Source organism: Toxorhynchites rutilus, chromosome 3 (genome assembly GCF_029784135.1).
Source record: "Toxorhynchites rutilus septentrionalis strain SRP chromosome 3, ASM2978413v1, whole genome shotgun sequence".
Classification (NCBI taxonomy): Eukaryota; Metazoa; Arthropoda; class Insecta; order Diptera; family Culicidae; genus Toxorhynchites; species Toxorhynchites rutilus.
Genome location: NC_073746.1, coordinates 294,233,278 through 294,251,861, shown reverse-complemented (window position 1 = coordinate 294,251,861; position 18,584 = coordinate 294,233,278). Strand labels below are relative to the sequence as shown.

The window sequence follows — 18,584 nt, the reverse complement described above, 5'->3', positions numbered from 1 at the left end:
ACTCATGCATACATGATGATGTGACCCTCGGGTTTGATTTCCGTTCTGATCGGGAAGCCATTCATCAATGAAATCCTCCTATTTGTACCTTAATGTGCGTATATTTGAGCTTATCACAAAAAACACAATCAAAACCTTTTATTTGGCATAGAAATATCAACCAAAAGCTAGTAAATTGCATCAAACATAGCTCATGACATCGCCCGGCACAGGCTTCTCCACACTGTGCGGCTAAAATCCCACCATAAGTATTCTATCATGTGCTCATTACAAAGGGACAAAGCCAAGAACGGAAATCTCGTGCCACTTCCGGGCTGTGGATGGTGCTGAAAGCGAGCAGCTAAATGCTGCAGCAACAAAAAAGAAAAAAAGAAAAAAATCCAAATTAAAGCGAAAAAATCATTTGTGTGTACGAACAATAACTGGACCTCGTGAATATTTCCCGGACCACGAAACCAAATTTCTTGTCCTCTGCCGGCCCGTTTCGTTTCATTAGGATGGAAGATGTTTTTCCATGCTGTAATTGTTCGAATGGCGAATGAGTGCGAATGAAAATTTCATCAATTCTACAGATGGGCTGCTGGTTGCTTGATGTGCAAGAATGCAAGAAAAAATGAGTAAAAAAGGGCGTTTGTAAAGTATTCCGAAAGGAGCCAGTCAGCTGAGTAAGCGGAACTAAATTGTTGAACACAAAACGAGCATTTTCTTTTGTGGCATCGACCGCGATCCAGATGGTTTTATGAACGAAGCTCCTGTTCTTTGATGAATATTGTTGCTATTTTTCTAGGGAAAAAAACAATTCAGGCAACAATGTAGTTTGACTCAATAATGTCTCCAAAACTGAAGGAGTCCTTAAGGCTGGAGAGAACATTTAAATCTGCGATTAGATTGTTAGTGAAGTGTTTTTCAAATGTTTCCTCTCACAACAATTCCTAAATGCTTTTCGTTGTTCAAAACAACCGAAGAATGTTTGCGACTTCCGTACACATAAACCGAATGTAAACAGGAAGCACTTGTGGAGAATTAGTTTGATTGAACCTTCCACTGAATGAGTAGCCGGTCGGAGCATGGTTATTTTTACACCCTCGCATGCACGATTGGCACGCAATCCAATCGTTCCACCCCGCCGGAAAGCTATTGTGCCATTTAAGTTTGGTGCAAAAATAGCCTGACGCCATAGCAAACTGTCGCGAAAACTTGTTGCTTTGTTTTGTGAATCGTCTGCATTTTGATTCTAAACTTCAACTCAAATCTCGTTTATTTGAACCGACAAAAACCAACAAACTCAAACCGCGTTGATAAGTTACCCCGAATTGTGTTAAACTTGATCACAATCTGCGGCGACGACTGTCGTCTCTTTTTCACACGCCCTATGCTCACAACATCAAGAAATGTATATGCAGCGATATCAGGTTGGAAAAATCTCACCGTTGAAGAAGCAACCGCCTAACAACGGAGGATGAACCAACATGATGACGACAACAACAACGACGTCGATGGAAAGCGAAATCAGGTCAGGCTCCACATATTTATTTATGCTCCGTGTGTAGCAGCACCAGCGGCAGCAGTTTCCCTCCGCTGCATTACTAATTTCAGTCACACAAATCACAGTCTAACCAGTCAGTCAACTCAGCCAACCGCGAGCAGGTCTAAGAGTCAATAGGCCTACCGCAACAGTTTTGCCGTCGTCGCGCCGTCGCTTCCATTGGTTTTGTCATTGGCGGCAGCGGCTAGCGACCGACTCTCTTGGTTCGCCGTTTGATTGTGCCATACCCATCAGCTAACCTCGTTGTCATCACTGGAGCGCGGAAAGAATTGCGCATTGTTTCTTGAATCTGTTCAGCGCGCTGCACTCTGATGGGTTGATCTGTTTTTTTTTCGCTTTCTATCTGTTCGTCTGTCTTACTTGTTCTATTTTTGATTGCATCCAAAGCCCCACTTTGTGTTGGGTGTGCAATGTAATCTAATGTTGTTGAAGCACACCCCAGGCTTTCTTTTCGTTTGAGACATAAAACCTACTGTAACTTTATTCAACAAATGTTCCTTCGGAATCCATACCTTTGATTGATAAAAGTCTGGTTATTTTGAAGCGATACAGTTACTAAGCCAATGTTCGACTTCTTGATGAGATCGAACCCACTCTTCAGGAAGGGCTTGGAATGAATAGTAATATGAGGGAGCAACGTCTGTAGAACGTGTAGAAGGATAAGATAAGAACCTACCAGTTCACTCTTTATAGATAACTCCTGACAAATCCATGAACATGTGTTTTGGCGTTGTCGTACTGTAAAATTATCTTGTTGTGTCTATCCTCCTATTCATCTCGTTTTTACCTCAGACTTTCTTTCGCAATTTCCAGCGAATGGCGTGTTCAAATGAACTGTACTACATGGGCTGGAAAGTCCCGGGATTTTTCAATAGATGGCGACACTAAAAATGAACAAGATACATTTCGAGAGGTTCATCTGTCATTAGTTTATGTGTGAAGTTTCATGACATTTCGTTTATTCGTTCACAAACTACAGTTGTTTAAGTGTCATCACCTGAGCATTCGTATAGAAAATGGAAAAAGAGGAATACCGTGTTTTGATCACACATTGTTTCTTGATGAGAGAAACTCCTGAACAATCAACGCAGTGGTTGACGAAATGTTATTCCAATCCTGCTTCTTCGAGAACAACAGTTTATAGGTAATTTAGTGAATTTAAAATGGGGCGTACAAGTACCGCAGATGCTCCTCGCTTTGGAGCTTGAGCTTGAGCTTGGGTAGACAGTACGCAGATGCACCTCGCTCTGGAAGGCCAAAACAGGCTACGAATCCAGAAATCGTAAAACAAGTATATCGACTCGTTTTGGACGATTGTAAAGTGAAGTTACGCGTGTTAGCTGTGGCCGTTGGCATTTCGAAAGAGCGAGTGGGATACATTTTGCACGACATTCTGGACATGAAAAAGCCATCTGCACGATGGTTGCCGCGTTTGCTGACCGTCGACCAAAAACAGCGACGCATTGATGATTCGACAGTCGGTTTGGCGTTGCTGAGGCGTAATCGAGTGGACTTCTTTCGATTTTTTGTGACAATGAGTGAAACGTGGATCCATTACCACACTCCTGAGTCCGATAGGCAGTCTGCAGAGTGGTACTGAGGCATATTTCGAAGATTTAGACGTTTCGTGCTACAGAAACGGAGTCGAAATGTTGGAAACTCGCTATACCAAGTGTATTGCCCTCGAAGGAAACTATGTTGAATGCGGCTTTGCACAAAAAAACAATTATTATCATTAAAAATTCCGGGACTTTTCAGCCCATGTAGTACTACGTTCTGAAGCTGAAGTACACGTCTTCAAATACAATTTCAACATAATATTGTCAGTAAGACATTCGTCACATATTATAAATCCGTAAAATCGTACTTGTACATTTTGTCAAATATATATCGTAAACAAAGGTGTATGAATGGTAAAAGGAATTCAAAGACGACCGTGAAGAGATGAACGATTTCTACGTTAAGGACGACCATCCACTTCTTCAGCTGATGAAAACATCTACAAAACAGAAAGAATGGTGCTCGGAAACCGCAAGCTTGAGAGAGAAAATTTGAAATAGATCTCTAACGATCCTTTCGTCATATTTTTGGTGATGTTTGGGCATAAGAAAAGTCACAGCACAACTCGTATCAAAAGAGCTCATTTTTGTTCAAAAATTTCATCGCAATCAGGAGACTGAAGACATACTTGAACGATGAAATTCTGATCCCACGTTCATCCAACGCATAATTTCTGGCGACGAAACATGGGTGTGATTTTTTCCAGAACACAAAATGCCAATGCTAGGGTGCCAATGAGTGTATGGGAAAAACCATTTAAAAAAAAAATTCAATAAATTACCCTATACAAAATGTTCCCCATCTCGAAAAAACACCCTATGCAAAATTTCAACTCAATCGGGTTTAAAAAATAGTGGCGCAAAGCGGTCAAAGTTGGAGTTTTTTGAAAATCGAAAAATCACACAAGGAGGAAGTTTATGAAAATGGTGTATTAAATTGGCTGAAACGTCGAGATCTACTTTCATTTCGATTTTTTTTGTCGCAGATCGACACCCCTATTTTCATTGGCATCTGAGCAGCTCGCTTTTTGCTAATAAGGACGAGGGTTTGTAATAGAAAAACCTTCCTGATTGTCGATCTTTGCTTGATTACCGTTTGCACTGACTCGCAGCTGTGTATCCATGACCGTTTTCGCTTGACGTTGTCGTAAGTGACGTACCTTCCATTCGCTTCTGGAAAGGGTCACTTTCGTTGCGATTCAGCTTTTCAGGATGGAAACTCGGTGCATGAGATTTTTTGCGTTAACTTGAAGTGACTCGAAATGTTTTTTTTTGTAAAATGTTCAGGTCGTCGGCAAACAAGGATTATCATTATTTAATTGAAATTTTCGACAACCAACCAAACGAAGCGTGATGTATTTTTCAAAATCAACGAAATTCTCGGAACTGAATATACGAAGTCGAAATTGCGCATGAATGATTGTTACAGTATCTCGACCATAAACACTACACACATTTTCAGCTATCTGGCCTGGGGTTTCGCCTTCATCAAAGTAAAACAAACAGGAAAATATGTCGGATCCTTAACGCGTGTTCGAACAACACTTAGTCTAGTACTCACAAAACTGTCTGAGAGTGGTGTTCTTTACATGTTTTCATCTTAACCCGACGGCGCTTATATACCGCAATGAACAGATTGCTAACGCCATCTATTGAATAGAGGAACTCTTCTTTCTACTGCTTAGATTTGTACGTTAAATGTTTTTTTTTGTGTACCCTATTTATTCTCTAACAACTTCGAAACATTTTTTTCCACACATTTTTTAAAATGTGTAACCTTTGATATGCTCTATTGATTTTAGATCTTTTACAGCAAATGAGAGGTTTTCTAGAAAAAAGGTTAACTACATATATTATATGATTTTATGAAGACTGAGCTTTTTACATAAAATAAGAATATTGGAGAAGATATTTATTTCAGCGTATTTTGATGACCAGCATATTGTCGAGATCAGAAAAAATGCAAAAAGCTGAATATCTCAAAGAGGGTTTTTGTGATCAATATCTCACGTAATATCGATCATACAATTTCAAGTTTAGGCTCATTGTAAAGGTGATATTTCACACTAAAAAAATCTTTTGCTGGTTTTTGTTCGTTCCATTCAGTACATTTTACCCTTTTTCTTTTATAAAGGCGGAAATGCAAGCCAGGCCGCTGAAATTGTGAATGGTGTTTATGGGTCCCACAGAGTGAATATCCTTTCAGCGCTCAATGTGAAAATAGATAAACTGGTAATCCTTCATCTGGAAACTGGATTCTGCATTTGAAATTTGAAATATAGGATTTAGATTCAAGAATTTGAAACCCAGTAATTTGTCACATAGAATTTGAAACTTAACCCTTTGCGGTCGTATTAAATTTGGGTATGAGTGTCGTACTGGTCGGAAGTATTTTTCCTTGAAAAAGCAGTAATACATGCAAGATTATGAAAAATAAACATTTTTTGTGAACTATATATATATGTTTCAACTTAACAATGTTTTTAATGTGATGTTTTTATATAAAAATTATATTTTATAATTCGCCTTTGTGTGAAATCTTTCGAAACAGTCTCCAAGTCTCATATGAAGTATAATCAATTCATAATTTTATTTTTATTATCCGTTGAATATGAGACATTTTTGCGATTGATGCAATGAATGTGTAGTGTCAGCAATATGTGTGTGTCAGCAATATGTATCGGAAAAGATCAACATTTTTCATTTTTAACGAACATGGATTTTTTACATGAGATCATCATTTACATCAGGAGACATAATACACTTATGCAAACTATTACTCTACTCTTTAAAACAATTACTTCAACATAATTTAAACCAGTAGTTACTCGAATAATGATTTCTGTGTATCTGAATTGATCAAAAGTTTTCACTTTAGATGAATAAAGATTTTGTTGCTTGGGACCCTTTTGCGATTATTCAAATAACATGAGACATTTACGCTAACAGTAGTTCTGATACTTATGAACAATCTCTTCCGTCACACCAAAAAGTTACAATGGCTAAATTATGCTGTTTTGATTTTTGTCCCACATTCCTATGCATTCAACGCACTGTGCGTTGTCCTGTGTGGGTGACTACTTTTGTTGATACTGAGTACCGTTATCTATTACTCATAGGAGCACTGTATTCATTCGTGAACAGGTTCACTAGACATCAAGCTTCGTTTAGGAAAAGCATAAACTGATATTTGGTTGAGTAAATGAGATTAGCATGATTTCGTGCTATGGTGGCTGAGAACAGACAAACGACCACAATGAGTTAAATCAGGAATCTGAAGTAGTATTCTGAAATAATACTGAGTTCTGCTATGGCCAATGGCTGATTGACTGATTGATCGATAGATTGATTAATTATTCGATTGACAATGATTATAATAAGATGATATTGAAACCGTGCAATCCAATAATGGCGATTAGATAATTCAGTGAAAGTGAAAACACCGTAAGTCAAATTCCAAAAACCTACGGGTCAAAAAAAAGGAAGAAAAATTGGTTCGGGAACTGATGCCAATAGGTACTGAATCTATCCATAGATATCTGAAATAGAAAGAGAAAAAAAGCAAATATTGTGATACCTTAGAGAATATCAGATAATATTTTTGATAATTATGAATAATATGCGAAAAAATTGTTTTTTTTTTGACCACCCTTAAATGGAAATGGTCACCCTCACAAAAAAATAAAAAAAATACGAGTCTCATAATTTGCGATAAAGAACAAAACTACCACTTTTGACGAAAATCTGAGTAACACTATATCGGTTTGACATGGAATGGCTGTATTTATATCCCACAATAATGTGTCAGAGGTCATACCAGCAGATGACTGAAGCCAATGACACAAACGATTTCCCGGTTTACTGGTGAATCATTTTAGTCGTGAACAAACGTGTCGGTGTATAATTTATGTTCAATCGGACAAAAGCTATCCTTCCACGGATCACATCAACTGATTTCCAGGGTGTGGCTCGAACAGAGATTCGATAAGCAACAATTATGTCATAGGAGTGTTCACTGTTTTGCATCTAAACTAGTCATAGCTGATAATCTATCTGCCGTCAGATTGATTTCCTTTGAAAGCCATAAAACTTCGTGAAATTTAGTCATGGCGTATTTGGTCAACCTCCTAGGTTCAATGTCAACCCGTTGAGTGTTTCCGCGTTAATACCCATCACTGAATCGCTTCAACTGCATTTTGGTTGAATCTTCTATGCTCCTGTATTATTTTGCATCCTCTTGGGGAAGTTAAAAGTTAATGACATCACAAGTTCATTTCGGATGTTCGGAAGAAGTAATTATCACACAAAAAAGTGTTAATATAGTCTATCATCATCATCATCGTGTCTACTTCAAAACAATTAACGTATCGCTAAGTCGTGTACTTCGCTACCGCGATTAATAAATCTTCCACCAACCCAACAATCAATTCGATCCCCATATTTCACTGTACAGTGATGAATGTAGAAAAAGGAGAGAAAAAAATGACACGATCGAGCATTCGTGGTCAGAAGGCAATAGAGATGGGTTACCCCATCGCTAATCGATCGGCTTCATTGGTTTTATTGAATAATTACGCGGTCCCGGCTTGTGCTGGGTTGTTGAGTTGGTTGAGTTCAATACGCGTGCGTCCGATTGCCGGGAGGTCTGTAATTAAGAAATTAGTTTCAATTGGAGGTAAAACTAGCACGAGGGGTTCGATCATATGTTCAACCTGTATGTAGTAATATTTATCTTTAATGTCTGTTGGAATTACACTTCTAAGATACACAAAACATGGGTTGATAGAGCCATCTTTTTATTGTGAGTCATTGTAGTATTAAATCTTAAATCGTTTGGAAAGGGTAATGGCCAAAAGAACTGCACAAAATTGAGAGTCATGCCAATGACTTGCATATTGGTGCCGTTGCATTGTTTCGTTTGAACCGGATTTGAGATCGTCAAATGAGCAAATGTAAACAATATATGTGCATTTGGTGGAAGTGGGCAAATGTATACTCTGTGAATTTTGTGATACGCAGTTCAAACATTCATACATTGTATCTCGTAAACTTCTTTCGTGAAGTGAGAAAAAAAGATAGATCGTATTGTTCAACAACTGTTATATCATGGGTTGTTTCTGGAAAAGTTTCTGATATTTTGTTCAAATCCTAAATTACAAATACATTCCAGATTCAGATTCCTGATTTGAATTCCAGATTGATACTCAGATTGAGATTTCAGATTTGAATTCCAGATTGATACTCAGATTGAGATTGAGATTCAGATTCAGATTTCGATTCTGATTTCAGATTTCAGATTTCAGATTCAAATGAGTCAGATTATAATTCTAAATGGTCGGTGCTAAGTCAGACCGGATAAAACCAAATTGATATACAGATTCAGATTTGAATTCAGATCTAGATTTCGATTCCGATTCAAATCCTGAGTCGGATTATAATTCCAAATGGTCGGTGCTAATAAAATCGGTAATGAAATGATAAAAAAAGAGTTTATAGTAGCAAACAATAAGAATTTCTTCACCTAAATTCTACATTTATCAGATCACATTGATGTTGCAAACAGCTAGGTTTATAGCATAAATTTATTTTGAATGATCAGCAAAAACTGATAATAGTATGTAGTCAGAGTGAATTTTGAGAGTGATTAGAGAAATTAGACAGAATCAGAAAATGTATAGAGTTTCAAATGAAATATTGGATTTCTCCGCGATGATTTAGTGGTTTTCAAATGATGTGGTTTCAAATGAATCTTTTTTTTTATTTTGTAATTAAAATACTGTTTCAAGCCACAAAACCAGTTTGTTTTATTGTGCAGGTTTAAGGTAGTAAATTCTACAATTTAAATTCCATGTTGATTGCGTTCTAAATAAATGATATGCTTTCGTCATTAAATTGTGAAACAAGTCTCTGACAAATATTTTTCGGTTCACATATCCAGTTCTGAAACCCCTTTGATTGACTTGAAAGAGTTTTTTTTTTGTAATAATATGACTACATGACCTTGTTACAGAGTAACTTAGAGCTGTAAAACAACAATTAGGGAGAATGATTGAAGGCTACTGAAACTACACAACTTCAAACTTTGGGTTTGATTTACTCGAAATCATAACTATGTTACTTAGTCCGATCTGACTGAACACCGACCAAATGATAATCTCAGATTCGGATTTCGTTTGCAGGATCACATTCAGATATCAGATTGCGTATCTAACATTCCATATTTTAAATTCAAACTCATGTTTTCAAACAACGAGCATACGCTTCGTACAAATGGCAATCTTCCCCGATTTTGTGTTTTTTGGCTATTGTGAGCAGCAAGTCTTATTTTCAATATAATTTGGACCAAGAATCTTTTTACATATTTTGGAATCTCGATGAAGAAATATTTTGCCAACAAACACAATTTGTGGCTTATATTCAAGTTTTCTTTTGAGCTACAAAGGGGATGAAAACGTTCTACAGTTCTTTTCAATAAGTGCGTTAAGTTAATTACAGAATACGTTTCATACAACAATAGCAGATTTAGAAAATAAAGTTATGTGAACATATCATCTAGCAGTTAACATTACACCGAAAGTCATATTCCTCCGCCACATACTGGAGCATTGATAATGTTTCGTTCTCGATTTGTCTGACATGTATTCGCTTACTAACTGATCTGATATGAACTTCGTTCCGCCCAAAGTTGATTTTTTGATATGAAAACTTTCGATCATTCCTTACTATTCCCGGAACTATTCATTAATTGATTTCTAGTTAACTCTTTTCAAGGTTGGAGATGAATGACCTTTATTGTTAAATAGAAAAATATCAATCAATCAAAAAATTCGTGGTGGCATGAACAGTGTTGACATCTACGGCGGTGTGAAACAAAATTGTTTAAGAATTTAATAACTCTACCAGATTAGCAAGCCCGAAAGCAGTTTACCAAAAATGAAGTGAAGATATTACTTGATGTTATTTGAGTGCTAACCCTTACATAATCATTTTTGACTTGCAAAACCATGTTACTCCGTCACATGGAATACATTTTTTATACCAAGAGGTTAATTTACATTTCTAATTCATATTTTCAAAGTGCGTTATTTCACCCGATAATCCATTACCATTTTCGAAAGAAAGTCAATTCCGTTAGCGTGAATAACGATTGGATTAACAACGCATATTACGATATCATTGTCGAAAATATGGGAACTCAAATTTTCGAAGTTTCCTATTTATCTTCAAAATGTTCCGACTTTTCTCGTTGTACCATGTATCTATAGGCAAAGAGGAACACAACAAAATAAAGACGGAAATATGGTGTCGTTTTCTGGTGCTATGTCAATGCGAACCAAACAACGCGCTGTTATCGAACTTTTAAATGCTGAGAAAGAGAATCCTAGTGGGATTCATCGTCGTTTACAGGTTGTTTATTATGACGATACTGTTGATAGGTCTACTGTGAACCGATGCCAACCTGAAAAGCCTTAATTGTTGACAAACATGCAGTGGATGTCCAATCGTCGCAAACTAGTCGAAGACTTGATCCAGAATGACCGGCGAATCACTATGAAGTATCTCTGACGTCCAGTTTGTCGCGTAAGAGGTAACCTGACGTCAATAATCTTGCAACTAGTGATGCCCGATAATCGTTCGATTCATCGATTAATCGAATACTTCCTACAGAAATCGATTATTAATCGAACGAATACTGCGCAAGCAATAAACGAAGCGAACGAATAATTTACGTCGATTAATCGATACAAACCCAGAGGAAAAAAACGTAAGTCCGCTGCAGTTTTATCCTGAAATTCAATCATTATCTTTGACGCTCCCCTAAACTGGTAAATGAAGCCCAATGCCGTCAAAGCGAATTGAGTTTTGTTTACAAGTTTAGGTGAGCGTAAAAGATAATAATTGATTTTTAGGCGAAATGAACACTTTTTTGATTCCAGAATGCTTTCTAGCAAAAGAGAAATATTAGTCTAACTAATTATTTCTCTCAGTGTGACGATTATTCGTTTATTTTGGGGGATTAATCGTATCGAATAAAAAACTGATGAAAAGTATTCGATTAGCTGACGAACGATTGATTTCAAAAATCGGGGATCACTACTTGCAACACAGCAACGCTCGTCCACACACTTCGTGTGCAACTGAAGAGGCTCTGAAAAACCTGAAGATTGAATAAACACTACACACTCCGTTTTCTCGCGACCTTGAGCTTGCGATTTTTATTTTTTCCTCTACTCAAGAGAGACCTTTAGGGAAATCATTACAGCTCGGAAAATGAGATGAAGGAAGCTATCACTTCCTGGGTTTGGGAAAAGTTGGAAGAATTTTTGACGGTATGAAAAAAAAACTTTCAACACATTGGGAGAAATGTGTAAAATAAATACATTATTTTGAATTTGTACTTCAATCAGTTTTTTACCAATCTTGCTATTTGTTTTTTTAATGGAGTTTCAATCGAGCGATCGTCGAGTGCGGATGTGTCCTTCTGTTGCCCAACGCATAGTTTCTTTTGAGATTGAGATTGGTTTCTGTTTGATATGTTGATACTGTTTAAACAAATATGTTTTCATTACGGTCTTTAAACGTATTACAACGTTAAATGTTTCTTAAAATATAGTCGTGAATAGTGCATGAAACTGTAGAATTATTTTTTTTTTGGTTCCGGTCACGGTGTGGATCAAAAGCTTGAGCAGCGCACTGAACGAGATGTGCGCGTTTGGGCAGTGATAAAAGTATTTTGAGTGTACGAGGGGGTGTGCTCCCTGCTTTAGTGATTCCGAAGCCAGTGAAATTTTGTATAATTTTCATCTAAATCATCAAAATGATAGATTATAAATCTGTTCAGTGATGTATTAAACGAAGCCATTCTTGTGCTTCGTATGTGATGGTGTAAACGCTATCGTTGCGTTGTGTTCTCGGTCGTCGGATGCTCGGCTTATTGTTGTTATGGTCTCTTTCCGACGCGTGTATGCACTATTACGGCGAGCATCTTGCTTATCTTTTTTCTGATAGGGCATGAGAACGCATGAGTGTTTGTTTTTCCTGTACGAGTGGGCAGTTGTAATGTCGTTGTGACTATATCACACCGAAAGAATCGTCGACAGGGATGGACTGAGCGGGTAGCTGCATCGGTTGTGTTTTTTTTGCATCATACGAAGAAGCCGTCTATACGCAGCGAATGTGCGGTATTGTTGTGTGGGTATGCTATGTTTGCATCTACACAGAGAAACACAATCCGCGAGAAACTGTAGACAGAGGAGACAGAAAAGTGAAGAGAATCTAGAAACCAATAAGTGTTACCATGTGGAAAGCGTAAATAACTATTGACGAATTTACGTTGGATTTACAACCAAATGGCGCAGCGAGTAAAATGAGAATGTTTTGTTTTTTTTGGTATGAAATTCGTTCAAATTTTCTAGAAAAATCAGAATTTATCTTCAAATTTCCCGGATTCATGTATTTTTTCCACGCTGAAAAGGTTAGAAAATAATCATTTTACAATGTGCTATGTGTATTACGAGGAATGGCTTGTTATAAGTATTGTAACTTTAATTTTTTTCAACTAAGTAGACGATGAATAGGGTGTTTTGCGCTAAAAATACTGTAAATCCTTCTCGTATCGGCCCCTACACAATCAATGGTATCAGCCAATTTGATATGATATCGATTTCATCGCAACTATCCATAGTATCAATAACCGGTATGCATTATCAAACTTAAAATTTTCGAAGATTATCTATGACTTTGGTTAAATCGCGTGTTGAAGCCATCGTAAATATACAAAACTCCAACTTTCTTACCATATACTGACGACATTCAACGGCAGAAATGAATCTAAATTGAAATAAAATGAAAAATCACCACCGAATCTTGCTTTTCAGTGCATAAAATAAACAAACACCCTCACTTTTGGGGTTCTGAGCTCTAATGTAGATGTCGCATGAGCTGATTCAGCTTTGCGTAAATTCGTCAATAGGGAAAGGAATATTCCTCGAGCATGCAGTGGCGTCAGCTAAGTTTTATTTCTTTCATACACATATATTATATAAATTCCTTTGCTGTATAATTCTCGTGTAACTTTTGAGAAGGACCTGTCTGCATTGGTCGGTTCTCTTCATCGGCATTCTCACTCGTTAATAACTTTGCGATAAAAGCATTTCCCGATGTGTTCCAAGATCAGAAGTGTAGAAGGTATCCTCGCTTATCAAATGATGTAACAAAACTGGCGTCAAATATGTCTGCAAGCCGTGGTTATTGGGATAGAGAGAGTCAGTGAGGAGAATCGATCAGTGTGGATGGGTCCTTTTCGGGGGGTTATGCGAGAATTGTTTAATTTCCTAATTCTTCAATTCTTCTATTGTTTATTTCTTAATTCTATGAATATTTTTTTCTTGGATGCTTTTATTACTTCCTCATTGACCTTTAGCGAACGAATGATTGTGACTAGCGTTAGGCAATACTTTGAATATTAAATTTGTAACCATTTTTGCAAAATAGAAAATTAATTTTTGAAAAAAAGGAACTTACCGGTACTCCTATTAGATCGAGAGTTTTTAAAAGAGTTTTTTATGACCTTCTCAGGTCAGGAAAAATATTTATGTACTACGCACGAGGAATAACGAAATGCATTACCAGTCAGATAAGAATTTAAATTTTTTTCAAATCTCTTTTCGCCGAATAGTTGAGAGTTCGCATTTTTAGAATCATATCACTTACCGCAGTGAATCCTGATTTTTCTTAATCATTTCCATTAACAACTATCCCTTCCGCGACCCTTCTGGCCTTCGGGCGGCGAATATCATACTAACATTCCTTCCCATCCACTGGTGACTGTAAGGACGTGGCCGGCGTCGTTATTGACCTTTTAAAGCTCGAATCACCGAAAATTGCACAACGAGAATGATTTGCTAGTCCCAAGCGTCATTCTGTGTGTTCTTTGTGCAATTTGGTAGGTTCAGGTCAATCACGGAGAGCAACTACGAATTGTACAGTCTACCCAAGCTCAAGCTCAAGCTCAATCTTGCTATTTGTTTTTAAAATTTACTATTTTTTGGAAAATTAAATTTTACAATTTTTCTCACCGTAACATAAATCTGTTGGCAGAGTCGAACATAACAAAAAAAGACAGAACAAATCGAACTTAAAAACACATTTGGTGATTCATTTTTATTTACATAAATATTCTTGTTCATTCTCTACCTAACTTCGGACACCCCCATATTCTCATTTGATTTTTACTTTTTATTGTGCTATCATTATATATCATTTGTCAGATGTTTAGACATTTAGGTATTTTTATTTGGGATTCATTTGCCTTTCACAAACACGTTTGCGTAAATTGTTTATTCTGTGTCTTCTCTCAAAAATGCACATAACTTCCGCTGACAGCCAACATAACAACATTTCTCACTATCATGAATAACCTAATCGCAATTTTCCAACAAAGGAATGAAAAAAAAACTAAAACTCAACCAGCATCAACGCAAATGGTTTCGCTTGCGTAGGTGTAACTGGCGCTATAAGTGTGACGAGAATCAGCACCGCCATTCTCGAAGAAGAGGAGGAGGTGATTTCAAGAACAACGCTACGCCATTCTCCCCATTTCCCATACATTGTGGGAGAGGTGTCGTTACTTGCACATTCAAAAGCACTCGACTCAACTTGAGGCCCAAAATTGCGATCCATGTGTGTGCCTCTCGAATCTCTTACGCTAGAGCTGATCTTGCAGAAGACGACTCGACCCGGGGGCTTGACGACGGCACCCTCCGCCATAACGCGATTGAGAAAGAGCGACCTCAGAGCTGTGCATACGCGTGTGTGCGGGCGTTTGTTTTCGCATTTCCTCAAGCGGAAAATTAATGCCTCAAAGCTTAAAAGATGCAATTCAGCCATCACTCATGCTGGTAACGTTTTTATATCTTGTGTTCGCTTCCACTTTATATGTACGCCTAATATGACTGCGTCGGTTGTTTTTATCAAGCGCAATCGTCGGATGCACAAGGGGGAGATACTTTTTTGGAAGCGTTCCGACGGACCGATCCAGCTGTTGGCGTTTCTAATGGGGTTTCCACTGACACCATCGTGATGAACAAAGCGTCGTGCTTCGTTCTTGTATGAAGATAAGCACACTCATCACCTTGAATTAACCACGTACCCATAATGTGATCGAAACTAATGCACACTGTCTGAGAAGTGTACAGTCTTTGTCCCTCTACCATGACTTCAATCGCTAGTCTCGGCAGATTTTGTGAAGAATAAATTCATTAGGAAAATTAAACTTGGTGTTCCAGAAGCTTGTTGAATTATCATCGTGGTAACCGACCAAATTTCGCAGTTACATCAACCCCTTCACATACTACATCGAGTCTCACTCGTGGTTCATTTTGCATTTGCAGGTAGTCTTGACCATTCAGCTAGCATTCAACAACAAGAACATAAATGAAATTCTATACTAGGTTAAAATACAAGCAATCGAAAAACACAATCCTTGAAAATGCTCTGCAAAAATTCGGAATATTACACCCCAAAACTAGAAGGGGTTGGTTATAAAACTAGATGAATTTTCGCTTTAAATACAATCAATGGCATCTGAATAAGTCTATTTTCCAAAGACCGTTCTAATGAAATGTTGCTCGTTTGAAAAGATAATATTTCGTACTCAAAAAATATTTTGCTGTTCGTTGCTCAATCCATACAGTTGAGAGTTACCCTTTTAGAAGTTGGTGAGTTTCCCTTTAAGAAAACACAAACACAGGCCAGGTGGCTGAAATTGTGAACAGTGTTTATGGTCCCGATAGTGTAACGAACAATCTCGTGTAGATTTGATTTCATAGATTTCGTTCTGATATTTTCGATGTCGAAGTTGGATCACGCACATGTAGATGTGTCGTCGAAAATGTAGATAAAGTCACCGTAATGATCGAATCATGATCGACATGTTAACAGCTTAAGATTGACCATAAAACAGTTTTAATCGATTTACCTAAAGCTGGATTGAAAAAAAAAACTTGTTTGGGTGCCACATCAATTTACACAAAAACATGGCAGATCCAATGTCCAAATGAGATGAGAACGGCTGGGATGAGAAATGGGTCACATACGACAACATTGTGCGAAGATGATCGTGGTGAAAGTGCAGTGAAGCAGCTCTAATGGTGACCAATTTGTTGGGTGATTTCTAGTGTCAACAGCTGAATCGTTTGAAACTAACAATTGATTAGAATCGACCTGAACAGGAGAGGTGTTGTGCTTTATCAGGACAGCACCAGGCTACACAAGTTCACAGTGACTCACCAAAAATTCCGGGAACTTGAGTGGGAAGTTTTACTGTATCCATTACTCGGACCAGGTACCGAACCGAACCGAACCGAGCAGTAAAACATAAAATATAATAATAAGAAGAACCTATTCCTGATACATTTCCAAATGTTAGATTCTGAATACATAACAGTTCGACTGAGAAGTTTATAAGGTTGACGTCTAGATGGCGCCTCTTGCAAAAATCTACTTGACTATCACAAAGCACCATATTTCAATGGACACGTGTCAAAATTTGACAGCAATTGGTCCATTGGTTCGTGAGTTACAGCATTGAGAGTGAACCACTATGAAGAACTTTTGTAATTGTGAAAGGAATGGAAAAATCACAAATCAATGAAAACGATGGCAAAATTGCATGAATTGGGCTTCGAGTTGCTTTTGCATCCACCGTATTCTACAGATCCCCCATGGAACTATTTTCTGTTCGCAGACCTGAAGAGAATGCTCACTGGCAAGAAATTTAAGACCGATGATAAAGTGATTACCGAAACTGAGGCCTATTTTGAGGAAAAACCCGAAAAAGTACTATAAAAATGGTATCGAAAAGTTGCAAGATCGCTATAATCGCTGTATCGCCCTCGAAGGCAATCGAATTTTGCAAAAAAATAGTTTTACCGTGTTGCCTTATAAACTTTCCAGCCGAACTGTTACATATCTGAATCTGAATCAGAATCAGAATCGGAATCGGAATCGGAATCGGAACCGGAATCGGAATCGGATTTGGATTCAGAATCTGTATCGGAATTTGAATGAAATCTGAATTCCAAAATCAGAATTCTGAAATCTGAATTAGGATCTGTATCAGGATCAGAATCGGAATCGGATCTTGAATCGTTAGCTGAGTCTGAATATGAAACCGCAATTTGGAATAAAGAATCTGGAATCTGTCTTCGGAATATCAAGGTGGCAATTGAATTCAAAATATGAGTTAAGAATCTAAATTTTGAATCTGAATTTGAAATCTGAGGTAGGAATATGAATATGAAATCTGAATCTGGAATCGGGATACGAATTTGAATCTGAAGCTGGAGTCTGGAATAGAGGATCTGGAATCTGAAATCTGAATCTGGGTCAAAATCGGAATTTGAATCTGAATCGGAAACGGAATCTGAATCTGAATTTGGAACTGAATATGAATCAATATCAGAATCGGGATCGGAATCCTAATACGTGAACTGAATCTGAATCTGAATTTGAATTTACAATCTGAGTTACGAGTCGGCATAGTCCAGATATAAGGTGGTTGAACAAGAATGAGTATCGGTTGCATTGTAACTGCATTTCTGGTTCGGTTAATCTGTCAAGCCAACTAATCGCACAAAAATGGTAAATGGGAGTGAATTAATTCCTTTTCGTGGATTCCTAATTACTTCTGCAAATTCATAATTTGTGAATTTTTTTCTTATTGAAATTATAGATCTTAGAGTAATTAAAATTTGCAACTTCCAAAAATAATTCCAGCTAAAGCAGTTTTAAAATGCAGCTGATGCTCGATCAGTTGCACAAATACTATGTTTTCATTCGTCAGGAAGTTAAAATTTTTCATGGCGACCGTTCAACCGCTAAAATCCCTTTAAAGATTGAAAAATTAACGTTTTCTGTTATCGAACATTTTTTTACATTCTTGGGTTCAGACTTTCATACAATATCTTTCTTGATTTGACTTTCACATGAAGATCTTCCTTGCTTGTCATTCTTACCTTCTACATTCGTTTGCTACCATTCTTTCTGTCATGCTTCACGCCCAAATCTAACGTAGAAACATGAGAATAAAAACAAATCCATATCACAGCAACAGCCGTTTTGGAATCCACCGATCACAACATAATAACGGCATCAACACCGATTAAGATTCCGAAAAGAGGCCATCATCTAGAATACAGCAGCTCAACTAACTAACATCGCTAATCGCAAAAATTAAGCATCGTGCGTTTAGTGCCGCTCAGTTGGCTCTCTCACCCATAACCGCCGCTGCGGTTTGCGCTAATCAGCTCATTCAATTTAATCATCTACCCAATAACCCTCGGGCCCGGTGTGGTTCAGGCCGTGCAACCCAACCGGCCGAGGTTGCACGCATCCACCGCATGACACAGTCACTGCGCCATCATCACCAGCGGAATGCATTTTCGCGCCCCATTGTGGGATTAATTATTCCTCCATGT

At 37.6% G+C, this 18,584-nt stretch overlaps 1 protein-coding gene across 5 annotated transcripts in view; it reads left to right on the top strand.

Annotated features, from left to right (window-relative positions):
• Positions 1-18,584, top strand: part of LOC129775388 (tyrosine-protein kinase CSK) — a 114,661-nt gene that overhangs the window by 11,594 nt on the left and 84,483 nt on the right. The window lies entirely within an intron of this gene.